This window comes from Typopeltis vanoorti, chromosome 11 (assembly GCF_054136105.1).
Source record: "Typopeltis vanoorti isolate ZY-2024b chromosome 11, IOZ_Tvanoo_1.0, whole genome shotgun sequence".
NCBI classification, from domain to species: Eukaryota; Metazoa; Arthropoda; class Arachnida; order Uropygi; family Thelyphonidae; genus Typopeltis; species Typopeltis vanoorti.
The window spans coordinates 131,010,432-131,023,980 of record NC_143559.1 but is presented as its reverse complement, the minus strand read 5'-3'; the positions used below and the strand labels follow the sequence as shown (position 1 = coordinate 131,023,980).

General features: G+C 34.7%; 1 protein-coding gene across 3 annotated transcripts in view; it reads left to right on the top strand.

Moving 5' to 3' along the window:
• Nucleotides 1–13,549, top strand: part of clu (clustered mitochondria protein homolog) — a 502,466-nt gene that overhangs the window by 265,963 nt on the left and 222,954 nt on the right. The gene's annotated exons all lie outside the window — the stretch shown is intronic.

Genomic DNA, 13,549 nt, shown 5'->3' with positions numbered 1-13,549 from the left:
GCCATGGAATACATGTTTTAAAGTTACTAGAGTGGGAGGTGAAGGATTTAATTTTCTTCATCATCATCAAATTCCTGGCATGTACCTCAAGGGAGTGTACAGGATATGATAGTACTACATGAAAAATTTACATCATTACTAACTTCCTATCTACAATTTTCCTCCAAATCAGTCTGTTACTTGTCAAGACTCCAACATTATCAGATCTTATATTTCTATCGTCTAAAGCACTTTGTACAGTATCGATCCACCTATATCTTGGTCTTCCTCTAGGTCGTTTTGCTGCCAACCTGGCAGAGAACACTTGTTTTGCTAATCTTTCCTCACCCCTGTTTAAGTGACCATACCACCTGAGATTAGCTCTGCTAATGCATTCCTGGATGCTGACAATGTCAAGTTCTTTCCTAATATCCTCATTTTTAATATGATATTGCCATTGATGCCATCTGTTCACACCTCTAATCTTTCTCAGGACTCTCATATCTGCAGTCTCTAGTCTTTGGTCAAGTGTTTTACTTCTGACCCAGCTCTCAGATCCATAAGTTAAAACTGGTTTGAACACTGTCTTATACAGCTTATTTAGTGTTCTGACTAATTTCTCTCTTATTCCATATGAATTTATTCAATTGACTTCCTACCACACCAGCTTTGTTGATTCTGTTGTCTATTTCCATATTTAATTTACCATCTTCACTAAAAATCGTGCCTAACTAGCTGACATTTTCCACAATTTTCTACAATTTTCCTCCAAATCAGTCTGTTACTTGTCAAGACTCCAACATTATCAGATCTTATATTTCTATTGTCTAAGGCACTTTGTACCGTATCAATCCACCTATATCTTCGTCTTCCTCTGGGTCATTTTGCTGCCAACCTAGCAGAGAACACTTGTTATGCTAATCTTTCCTCTCCCATTCTGTTTAGGTGACCATACCACCTGAGATTAGCTCTGCTAACGCATTCCTGGATGCTGACAATGTCAAGTTCAGGTTTAGAAACAAGCATGTTTACTTAATTATTTTCCAGAGTGTTTTTACTTCTTTGCTCGTTATACCATGATAAGTGGAAATTTAACATTTTTAACTTATCAGGGTATAACACCATTATTATTAGCTTTGCTCTTTTCTCCAAATTTTACCAAAATATTTTTGTATGTCTGACAATCATTTCCTACTCTGCTATTCAGATCCCCAACAAGGACCAACTTTTCCTTTTTCATTGTGTCAGTTGCTTTTTCTAAAGCATCAAAAAATTCCTCCACTTCTACCTTAGTAGAACCTTCTGTGGGACCATAGGCACAAATATGTCTCATTGTCCACTTTCCCATTCTCATATTTGCCCACATCACTCTACTTGAGACTGCCTGCCATTCAAGAAGATTAGCCTCCTATTTAGTGTTGAATATTATGGCTAGTCCTTCACTTTCTTGATTGTCATTGCCTGAATATAACATTTTGTATTTATTGCTCAGAAAGATCTCACCAGTTTTTGTCTTTTTTGTTTCGGTCACCCCTATTATGTCAATCTGGTACTTATCTAATTCCTCAGCTAGCTCCATTTCTTTGCCATTCAGGCTTCTTATGTTTTCTTAGGATTTAATTTTTCTTAGGGAAATTATGAACGCCTGAGAGAACACTTAAGGAAACAAAATTAGATATTGAGTGGGTTAAGTGTTAATAATAAATGTTTGGAAAAATGGTTTTCAGCTACCAGCTTTGTTACTATTAAAATTCATCACTCTAGAAATAATACAAAATGGATGACAAATGCAGTGATCAACTAGATAAGGAAAAGACTTAAAGGAGATTCATGCAGTTATAATTATGAAGTTGTCTGTAACACCATTAACTAAATACATAAGAGTTGCAAAGAAAAAAAAAGAAAAAAAAAATTGAATGTTTTCTTTCAAAGACTACACATATTAAAAAATCTTTTGAACATGGGGAAATTTGTAAAATGTTTAAAGCTTGCTTCAATTCTTCCATTATTTAAAGGAGGTTACAAATGAAATAAAAAGGAGTAGCTTAAGTATTCAACACTAAATACGAGGCTAATCTTCTTGAATGGCAGGCAGTATCAAGTAGAGTGATGCAGGCAAATATCAGAATGGGAAACTGGACATTGAGACTTATTTGTGCCTATGGTCCCACAGAAAGTTCTACTAAGTTAGAAGTGGAGGAATTTTTTGATGCTTTTGAGAAAGCAACTGATACAATGAAAAAAGAAAAGTTGGTCCTAGTTGGGGATCTAAATAGAGTAGGAAATGATTGTCAGACAAACAAATGTTTTGGGAAAATTTGGAGAAAAGAGCAAAGCTAATAATGGCAAATACCTGTAAGATTTTGGATCGGGACATGGACCAGTTATTACTAACACTGTGTTCCAACATAAAGTGCACAAATTCACATGGAGAGAAGAGATAGTGATGTTTTCTTATTCTTTATTTGAGTTTTAAGCCAGCATTTAGAATTGAATAAAGTACAAGAAGATGGTTTAATTTCAAATCCTCTGTACACTCCAGTGTCCTGCACTAGAGTGTACAGAGGATTTGAAATTGGAACTAATCACCATTTAGTCTTGAGCAGGATAAAATTCAATTTCATATTAAAAAGAAGAACATGTAAGAAAGTTTTAAAGAGAATAAAAGTTGAGCAGTTCTCATGTGAACTGTAGACTAAAATGCACAAACATTATTCAAGAAAAAAATGAAAGAGCTTGAGAACAGCAACCAAACCTTTTGAGATTCAGCTGCAAATCCTAGAAAACATTGATTGATTCAGCCAGAGAGGCATGTGGTGAGGATGTCTGTAAGGTTAGAAAAATCAGAATTCCATGGTTGACAAAGGAAATTAAAGAGACAAGGAAAAGAAAAAGCACATTGAAAGTTCCTGGTGAATAAGTCAGTTTGTGCTCTTAGAGAATACAGAGACAAATATAAGAAAGCAAAACACTATAAAACTAGCTAAGCAAAAGTCATGGCAAGACTTTGACATTAGAGATGATAAAGGTGACATTAAAACTGGAGAAAAAGATATTCTTGATGTATGGTGTTGCTAAATGAAACAAACATGACACACAGTGGTAAAAAAACACTCAGGCATGCAATTAGGAAGTACATATCCATACTAGAAAAAGTAGAAAAAGTATGGAGGTATAAAAGTCTTGCATAGTTCAGAAGCAAGGCTGCATTGCATAATTCAGAGAAGGCTTAGACAGACAGACTAATTCCAGATGATTGGAATAGAGCTCTCATAGTACCCATATACAAAAAAGGGAAAAAAAACTGTGAGAATTGCAAAGGTATTTCTCTACTGAGTGTTCCTGGTAAGATTTATGCACGTATACTTGAGAAATGGTTGTTAAGGATTGTGGAAGGGAAGCATGGTGAAGAACAAGCTGGATTTTGTCCAAATAGAGGGTGCCAGTATCAGAGTTTCATGTTACGACAAATAATTGAGAGATCATGGGGATATTAACAAAGATCTGTATTTAAGTTTTGTAGACCTGCAAAAGGCATATGATAAGGTGTCAAGAGAAAAGCTGTTCAAAACGGTACAGTTGTATGGTGTCAATGGGGCATTATATCATGCAGTACTTATTCTTTATTTGAGTTTTAAGCCAGCATTTAGAATTGAATCAAGTACAAGAAGATGGTTTAATATTAAATCTGGTGTGAGACAAGGATGTACATTATTCCCTCTGTTATTCATTATCTATATGGATCATATTATGAAGGAAAGTGGTATTAAACCTGATATCAGAATTGGAGATGTTAATCTGAGCTCTTTGCTTTATGCAGACGATGTTATACTTCTAAATAAATCTACTGGAAGTCTGCAAGATTCCCTGACTAAATTGAATAACTGTTGTAATAAATTTAGTATGAAAATCAGCAATAGCAAGACAAAGATGATGAAAAAAGGTACGAATGCTAGAAATATCAAATGCTTCGTGAATGGAGAACCTATAGGAACAAGTAAAACATTTCCGCTTCTTAGGCATAATTTTTAGTCAAGGCAGTAAATTGAATATGGAAATGGACAACAGAATCAACAAAGCTGGTATGGTGAGAGGTCAACTGAATAAATTTATATGGAATAAGAGAGAAATTAGTCAAAACACTAAAATTGCTGTATACAGGACAGTGTTCAAACCAATTTTAACTTGTAGATCTGAGAGTTGAGTTAGAAATACGAGGGTGGTCTGAAAAGTTCCCGGTCTCAATATTGAGGTAATTTTCCTAGGTGACTGTAATTTTACCAATTCCAACAATTGGCTCACCTTTTCCAACACTACTAAATTGGATGAGATGCAGAGGTCTTTGCTATTAAGCAATAGCATAATACAGATTGTACATCTACCTGTCCAAAATTCCTGATAATCTGGAGGTCTCAGATAAACAAGAACTTATTGAGAGAGGCTGTAAATCATCCAAACCAGCTGTCATACCTTTCCTTAAATTCATTCACACTAGATACTCACTACCCCTAAAGGCAAATATTCCACTCACTGCTCTTACTTCTTTCTTGACTGCGAACAAACTTAACTTCTGTGGATGCCCCCATGTTCTCTCCCCACCTTCCATATAATGAAAATTTTCATCAGACAATATCTTATAAACCCACTCAGAAGTTTATAAACTATCTTACCATCCTCTTTCTCCTGTTAACCAGAATCTATAATCCACACTCACAATCTGTCTTTATAATCTAAATCCCATAACCTGGATATAATCTTTAACTCTTCTTTGCACCATTTTCACAGCTTTATCCCCTTGGAACCCAGGAGACCAATAATCCAGGTGAGGTCTTATCAAGGCCTTATCAAGAGGTAATCGGCATTCATTTCAAACAAATTATGGCGACTACAACCATGTTACAAATAATTATTTTAATATACTGATGCTTTGACTTTCATACTAAGATCATCTGGATCACGCACACGTAAGTAATGCATTCCGTAAACCTTTACATAAGTTGAATTTGTAAATAACATATATACAATAAAATATTCAATGGTTACTCATATTGCTGTCTTACATACATTTTTTTTGCGTTAATCAGATATTTTTTCATTTTTGGGGTGATTAAAAAAAATTCAATTATAAAAAAATTATCAATTGTATTTGAATAATATACATACTGTAAATATGAAAGTATGAAAAATACATAATATAAAAGAATATAAAAATATTCACTTTTCAAATAAAAAAATGCCTTGTGATTGCTAAGTTGGCTGTTCTGTGGGAAGTTTTACCCCTTTCTATGTTGAAGACTGAGGGGAGTCGGGGTTGTCTGAGTTATCATCTTGATTTTGTTGTAAATGGCATCTCATAAACATGTCTAAAGTAGATTGTGTGGTCATACACTTCTTGTCCTTGTAGATGGCCTTGTAGCTAGACATATCGGAATAGATACAGCGGCTAACATTTTTGAATCGCTCAGTGTTTGGATCCATCGATTCTAATTTTGCAAATGCCATGTCTACCAAGTTAAAAACCACATCTAGTCCTTCGTTGTAAATTTCTTTGTTGATTTATTTCCCGAGCTATTGTTGATAGAATTTTCCCACCTTCATATAATGAATTATTTTCAACTTTTCTTCTAAAGTAATTGCAGACCTTTGTTTTTTAGATTTATTACCAGAGCATTCGGTTTTGCATTTGCATTCCATTTTAAGGGTAAAAAAACAACGAAACTAGTAGAAAAGCTCAATCACTTGATAACAAGTGACTGAGCTAACCGCACAAGGCATCTACTGCTGTACTGCAAATAAGGCTGTTCAAAGACGCACCTGCGCAAAGCCACAAACATGTTCATATGCACTAGTAGATTTATTACATAACTGCGAATTTACGTAAGTTGCATGTTACGTAACTCGGGGTGTAGCTACACACAGAGAGAGATGCTGTATTACATTTCAAACGTGTCAAAGAGACAATTTGATCAACCATTATTCTCCTGACCTGACCTCTAGTGGAAGAATGGGGGGAAAAAATCCCATAATCTTTGTTCTCTGATAATGTTATAAATAGAATATAGCTTTGTAGCTTTTCCCCACTAGAGGTCAGGCCAGTAGAATAATAGTTGATCAAATCATTGTATCTTTGGCTTACTGTTTGAAATGTAATATTGCTCATTTCTGTGTGTGTGTGTGTGTGTGTGTGTGTGTGTGTACTCCAGATAATGATAATGACCTTAATATAAAGGTCGAAACATTGCGAAATTAATTATTTCTGACATGGTTTTGTTCTCCATAATTTGCCTGCAATGAATTTTAATTAGACAAAATTAATTCCTTATCTTTACATGTCAAGGTTTGGTTCAACATCACAGTTATCCTCTGAGTTATATTTGCAACTTTTGCTGTGTGACTTTTGAACTTCAAATTCCTATCCACCATTCCCCTAGCCTCATCAGTTTCATGTAGCATAACCCTGCTAATATAATATTCTGCTGGAAATCTCATCTCAAAATGCGTGACTTTACACTTGCTAACATTAAACTGATAGCCATTTTTATTTGCCCAAATTTCCAGCTTATTCAAATCATTTTGTAAGTTCTGGATATCATTAGCATCCCTGATTTCCCTGCCTATCTTTGCATCATCAGCAAACAATTGGACATCTCTAAAAGACCCTTCCTAATGTTATTAATGTATAGAGTGAACAACAATGACCCAAGGACTGAACACTGGTCATCTTAAATCTGGCAGATTCACACCCACTGTATATCACTTTTTGATATCCGTCTGTCAACCATTTGTTGATCCAAGTCAAAAAGTCTAGATTACAATCCCATATTCTCCAGTTTGTGCAACAGCCTTTCATGTGATATCTTATCAAATACCCTTATCAAATACCTTAGCATTCAACATTATTATAGTGTATCCATTCTCTTTATCCAACTTGGCCATAACATTGTTCTGAAATATGAGAAAATTGCTAAAACATTACTTTCCTTTAGCAAATTCATGCTGCTCCTTGAAGAGTATAGCTTGTTTGTCTAACTATTTCTGTATACGAGTCCTTACCAACTTCTCTAAAATCTTCACTACCACACCAGATGTATTGATAGGTCTGTAGTTAGACACATCAGTTTTGCATTACCCTTGTACAATGAACTATCATACATTCCTGTGGTAATCATCCCTGAGCTGAGACTCAAGTTATACAAACATGTAAAAGGCCTAACCAATTTCGCTGAACATTCCTGTAGCAAACATGCTGATATTCCATCTGTCCTTATTGAGAAATTCTTATCCAGGTTATGCAACAGCTCTTCAGCCTCATTTTTCATGCACCTCTAACTCTTCATCCAATGTAGCAGTAGCACTGTGCACCAGGTTACATACACCTGGTTGATATATCTTAGCAAAGTGACCACTCATTAATCGAACAGTCTTATTAGCTTCTGACACTAGAATAAAATCTGTATTCAGTAAAGTTAGTCTTCCACATTCATTCTTTCTTTTGCTTGCTGCATAATGATAAAATTATTTTGGATTGCCTTTAGCCTGCATATCCAATTTCTTTTCATGCTCTGATTTAGCTTTCCACACAATACTCGTTACTTTTCTGGCCTGCGCTTTCTATATATTTCATAACTCCTCTCTCTCTCTCATATTTTTACAATATTCTTTTCACATCATTTTCTTGTGGATCTTTTGCTTAATTGCACATCCATTTCACTCCCAACCTATTTATTCTTCAAACACTAGGGATACATTTAGATACTGCCTAATTTCAGCACTTTTTCAAGGATTCCCATTACTGACATTTTTCCTATTCAGTAACTAATACCATGGAACCAAAGATAGTATTCTCTTAAGTTGATCATAATTTCCAGCTTTGTAGGTTCAGCATATAAGCTGTTCTAATGGGAACGTCAGTATAATTAGATACTTCCCAAGAAAGCATGGCATATGACTGTCACCAACTGGCGGTAAAATAGTCATATTCTTAACAGTTCTCCTTCCAGATATACTGCAGAGATCACTCCTCCTCTCACACAGGACACCCTCCCTCCAACTGTTCAAGGGAGATAAGTCTGCCCACTAATTACTGACCAATCACTTTAGCCTTAATTCTCTCCAGAATAATGGAGAAAGTTATCAGCATTCAACTTCTCCAATGGAGGCTTGCCAGTTAATCAGCAACATATGTATGGATTCTGCCAGTCTAGATCCACAGCTGACTTCTTAGACTACATCACCTACCACCAGACATGTGCTGTATTATGGAAAAGTTTGGAGGAATATGCTATTGCTCTTGGTATTTCCATTTTTGATCATGCTTGTCATCGATACCTGCTAAGTAAATTTCCCTCCTGAGAAAGCTGGCATTTACAGAGGGTGGTAGATGGAGGGTCTACCTACACCATCTATAATTGGATAGCAAGATTTCTCATTGGCCATTCACTATGCATCATGGTGCCTTCTTTTCAAGCTTTGCCACCAATGCAGGAGTGCCTCAGGACTCTGTTCTGTCACATACCCTCATATACAAGCAATTCCCAATCACCATTAATACTATTCACAGTTTAACTGATGATAGTGTACTCGATTCATCATACTCAATAGCACTCAGGCATCTCAAGTTTCAAGATAATCAACAGATGTCTAAAATGCTGATCTCCATGCCATCTTTCATTTGGGCTAACCTGGTCATCTTTATTGGCACCAAAATGCAGTCCATATCTTCTCTTGCAAAAAGGGATCTTGGCTCATCCTTCCTTACGCTCAGTAATACAACATTGCCAAACAGAATTAGATCCCTTCCCCTGGACTGACATTTATCTTCAGCTTCTCCTAGCATAAATACATCACATCATTAGCTTTTTCATCTGTAAAAATCTAGCCATTCTTTTCCACTTAAGACTATTTTCATCCCCTCCTCCCAGCTACTTACTATACAGATCCTTAGAATATCCACATATACATCCTTAGAATCTACCCATTCTTAGTTATAGCATTCACATATTTGGAGTGATGCACCTAAAACCTTCCTAAAAATTCTTGATGCTGTCCACAGTAGGTCAATTTGACCATGGATGATCCTTTCTTCACAGTATAATTTTGGTCTCTACCTCACAGACACATTGTTTCATCTCTTTTCCATGATTACAGCTCCAGTGAAACTGACAACCATCATTCCTCCACTTTCTGTTGGGTCTTTTAAAATAATAGCAGCCAGGCTAAGTTGTGGAATAGCATGACATTTATTCTTTAAATGAGCAACTGTTGTCAATCCATTTTTGGAATTTACATTCTTTGTGTCTTAGTTTATATATTTTGGTTTTATCAACATTTGGACCTCCCTGGATTTTACTACTGTCTAGTGATATTATTTGCTTGTTCTCCATTCTTCTAATAAGTTGAAAGCAGAAAGGAAGTATAACTTATAACTCTTTATAGATAGTTTGGTTCTGTATTTTGTGTTATCTACTTTCTAGATCATTTTAAAATTCTATAAAAGTCTTTCCAACAGGTCAGGTTAGAGGCAGATTAAAAATTGAACCTGGTCATACCTATGTTGCTGCAAGATTAACAGCGAGGAAGAAAGTTTTCAGTATGGATGTTTATTTTTACAGAATTATATAAATGCATAAAAATAAACATCTGTCTTGCTTAAAATCCAAAACAAAGAAAATATTTAATCTTTAAAAGGTACCTATGGCATTGACTATAAATAAATGTCTCTCTCTTTTCCTCTTCCAAAAGTTTGGGAAATTCTCATTTTATGTAACCATCAAAAATAGTTTTAATGTTATTTATTAATTAATTTCTAGCACATGGCAACCATTTTAATTGGTAAACCATGTTTTATGTACCTTGTATTCCTATTTTTTTTATTTGCTTGTTTCTGTGCACAGTAATTAATCACATTTAATTACTGTGGTTATTGTGTAATTTATTATTAAAAAAAAAATTTGAAGGGAAAAAGTTTTTCTACATATTCTCAGTGTCCAGAACTCTTTGGTTGTAAAAAAATTTCTCCATGCTAGTGGTATACCTATTAGGGCTGTATGATGCTGTTTGTTTTTTTCTTGTTTATATGCATGTCTTCACTTATCCCTATGCAGATCTCCTGGCAAAATATTGGTGGGGTAATTAATTATTCCAAGTTTTTTGCTCCCATTAAGTAGCAGCATGAATAATAATCAGTATCCATGTCAGATCGTGTAATGTAGGTTCACTGTCGGTATTAACCTGTCTATCTCCAACTTCTCATGAATAAAGTTGTTTTTTTATATTTTTAATATTTAATATTAATGCAGATGCTTAAGTGCAAATTGTAAAGATTTTTTTTCAAAAAATAATAGTAATGATTTTCAAGATAGTTTTGCTCATGAAATTGCAACTAATTTTACATTGAAAGTTTATTTTTCACTTGGTCAATCTATAATAAATTTAGTTTAATCCTTTATCCAAGTGTGTGCAAACAAAGTTTGCGCCTGAAAGTATCTTCAGGACTGGGGTAAAGTGGTACAACACCGGGCAACTCCTTGGAAAGGTGGAGCAAGCTACCAACACTCCTATCTCAGTATCTCCCATAATGCAAAACACATCTCCTTGCAGATATGTATAATGTTATGCATTAAGGGAAGAGCCACTACTTGTTTTGCATTATGGGAGATACTGAGATAGGAGTGTTGGTAGCTTGCTCCACCTTTGCAAGGAGTTGCCTGGTGTTGTACCACTTTACCCCAATCCTGAAGATACTTTCAGGCAGAAACTTTGTTTGCACACACTTGGATAAAGGATTAAACTAAATTTATTATAGACTGACCAAGTGAAAAATAAACTTTCAACATCTTTCTCTAAATCCAGAGTAATTTAATAAAAAGGTGGTACACCGTTTGGCAGCTCCTATAGGAGGAGATGACCTTGCTAATGCTTCTGCCTGGTATCTCCACTTGGGCCTGGCTCCCACTGAAGAGACCTCAGTAAAGGTCAAAACTAGTCTGGGTATAGTTCGCCCACCACTTCTAGGTCCCTTCTTGGCTTTGTGCCAAGAATAGTCTATTCATGCTGAAGGGGAGAAAGAAATGAAGGATGTACGAATTGGTCGCCAACATGCGAAATCACGTGCTTTCTTGTCTGTCGCTGTACTAGTACTAGCTTGATTTTTGTTGTTCTCTTTTTGCATTATTTTTTTATTATTAATTTGTATGATGGATCCAGTACAGTCAACAAGTTCTATTGTTACACGTTTCAGTAGCTCTTGCAAAAGAATATTGAATAATGTGCTGACATTCTGCAAAAAAGAATCGTCAGAAGGCCGTCTTCTTGTTCCCCTTTCTCAAGTCATAAAACGTGCAAGTGCAATTGCGGGCGTATCGGGGTTGACTGTTAAAAGAATTCGTAGGGAATCAAAAGGTGAAGGCAAGCCAAAATTTAAATCTCCTAAAAAAAAAAAAAAAAAAAAAAAAAAAGCGCCAGAGTAAAACCATCGAAACCGTAGCTTTGAATGATTTTGATGTAGACATTATAAGAAGAGCTATTCACGAATTTTACGTATTCGAGAAAAGAGTGCCAACTGTTCCGAAATTGATTCCTGTGCTTAAAGAAAAAATTAATTTTCCTTGGAAAAGAGAAACTTTTAAGGAAAATACTTCATGAAATCGGATTTTGTTTTAAAAAGTCCCATGAAAAGGAAACTTATCATGGAGCGAAGTGACATTGTTTTATGTAGAACGCAGTATTTGCACGTATTAACACTCTATGTACATTTTTCCAACTGTTATACAAGCAAAATAGTTACACTTTAAAAACAACAATGTTCGTAAAAGAAAAGCTAAATTTTCCGACCTGTAATAATAAACAAACTCAGTTTGTTTATTATTACAGGGAGTTTCGAGGGACCTCAAATCGGTGGGCGAACTATAGTGGCCCTTCCCTTAATGCATAACATTATACATATCTGCAAGGACATGTGTTTTGCATTATGGGAGATACTGAGATAGGAGTGTTGGTAACTTGCTCCACCTTTGCAAGGAGTTGCCTGGTGTTGTACCACTTTACCCCAGTCCTGAAGATACTTTCAGGTGCAAACTTTGTTTGCACACACTTGGATAGAGGATTAAACTAAATTTATTATTAATTTTACATTGTTCATCCTCTTCAGAATAACAGGTTAGTTACATTTATGAAATGCAATAGAAGCAAAGTTATTTGTTTGGGATGCATTGTGAGTATGGTAAAAAAGTATGGTTCAGGAGAATAAGACATAGCATCAAAGTGGAATTATGCCCAAAAAAAAAAGAAAGTGATTTTTGTTTTCTCTTTTTTTTTATTTTTAATGTGAATCCCAACTGTAAAATTTTGTAAATCATTCATTCAGTTAGTACTCAAGGACAACTAAATGATTCAGGAACCTTGCACCTTAGATCAAACCTTTTTTTTTTTTTTTTTTTTTTTTTTTTCCTGTGAGCTTTTAAAGTCATTCACCACTTTTTTTTTTACAAACTCCATGTCGCAGTGCAATTCAAACTCACTGCCTTTTGGTTTAAGTGGGAAGGATTCATAACTGCCACATCACAGTATCCCTGCTATGAAATTTCTTAGTTTTTTAAAATGTTGATGAGCATTCTGATGACAAATAATGCATATCGATATTTAACTAGTCATGAATAATGAACAAGGAAGATAAATTTATAGTCCAGATGTTTTCAGGATCTGTTAGTTTGCACTAACTCAGGCATGCTGATCTGATCATATGTGAAAATGCCTTTAATGGTGAGCATGTTATTTCTCTATTAAAATATGGTCTTTGAACAATATTTTTGCTTAGGATGATTAGGCATTTATATATCTGTCTAGTCTCTTTAAAGTTCCCCTATATTTGACTCTAGCAAACACCATTATCACTAAATTACTCATAGTCAGATACTCAACCAAATGCCATAAGTCCAATGCTATTCTAAGGAAATTCGCTGTAGCAAACTAATTATAACTGACCTATTTCCCTAATCCTAAAAGTCTGTGGTGAGAATCAACTGCAGGTGGCAATTTGTGAACTATTCTTTCTCAGTTTCAAAAAGTGAGTATGATTTATTCGTGTTCAGTATAGAAAATTGGAGAGGATCGAGATTGGAGGAGGATTAATTTTTTTTTTAACCCAAAGTAAAGTTTTGAATATCTTTGCAAGATACATAAGTATGAAAGAAGTCTCTTGTGAATGTTGCTAACTTGATCAATTTGGATTTTTGTCTCTGTTAAACCATGAAAAAGTATAGAATGTGTGTTTTAAATAGAAAAACTATTCAAATGAAGTTTTTTTATTATTTAATAACATTGATTTAAAACAGTTATTTTTATTGAGGACTCAATTTGGCCATTGAAATTTCATAGGTCTAGTATGAAATTTCTGTTTTATTAAAAAATTATACTATTGGTTGCATTGTTATATACAACAGTAAATTAGTTTTCATTTTAATCGGTTTAGAAATCAGCTTGAAAAATGAAGGGGTATATGAATTTATTGGGTAAATAGTCCAAATAACTACTGGTATTTTAGCTACAGAACATTTTTACTGTAGATGTGTCT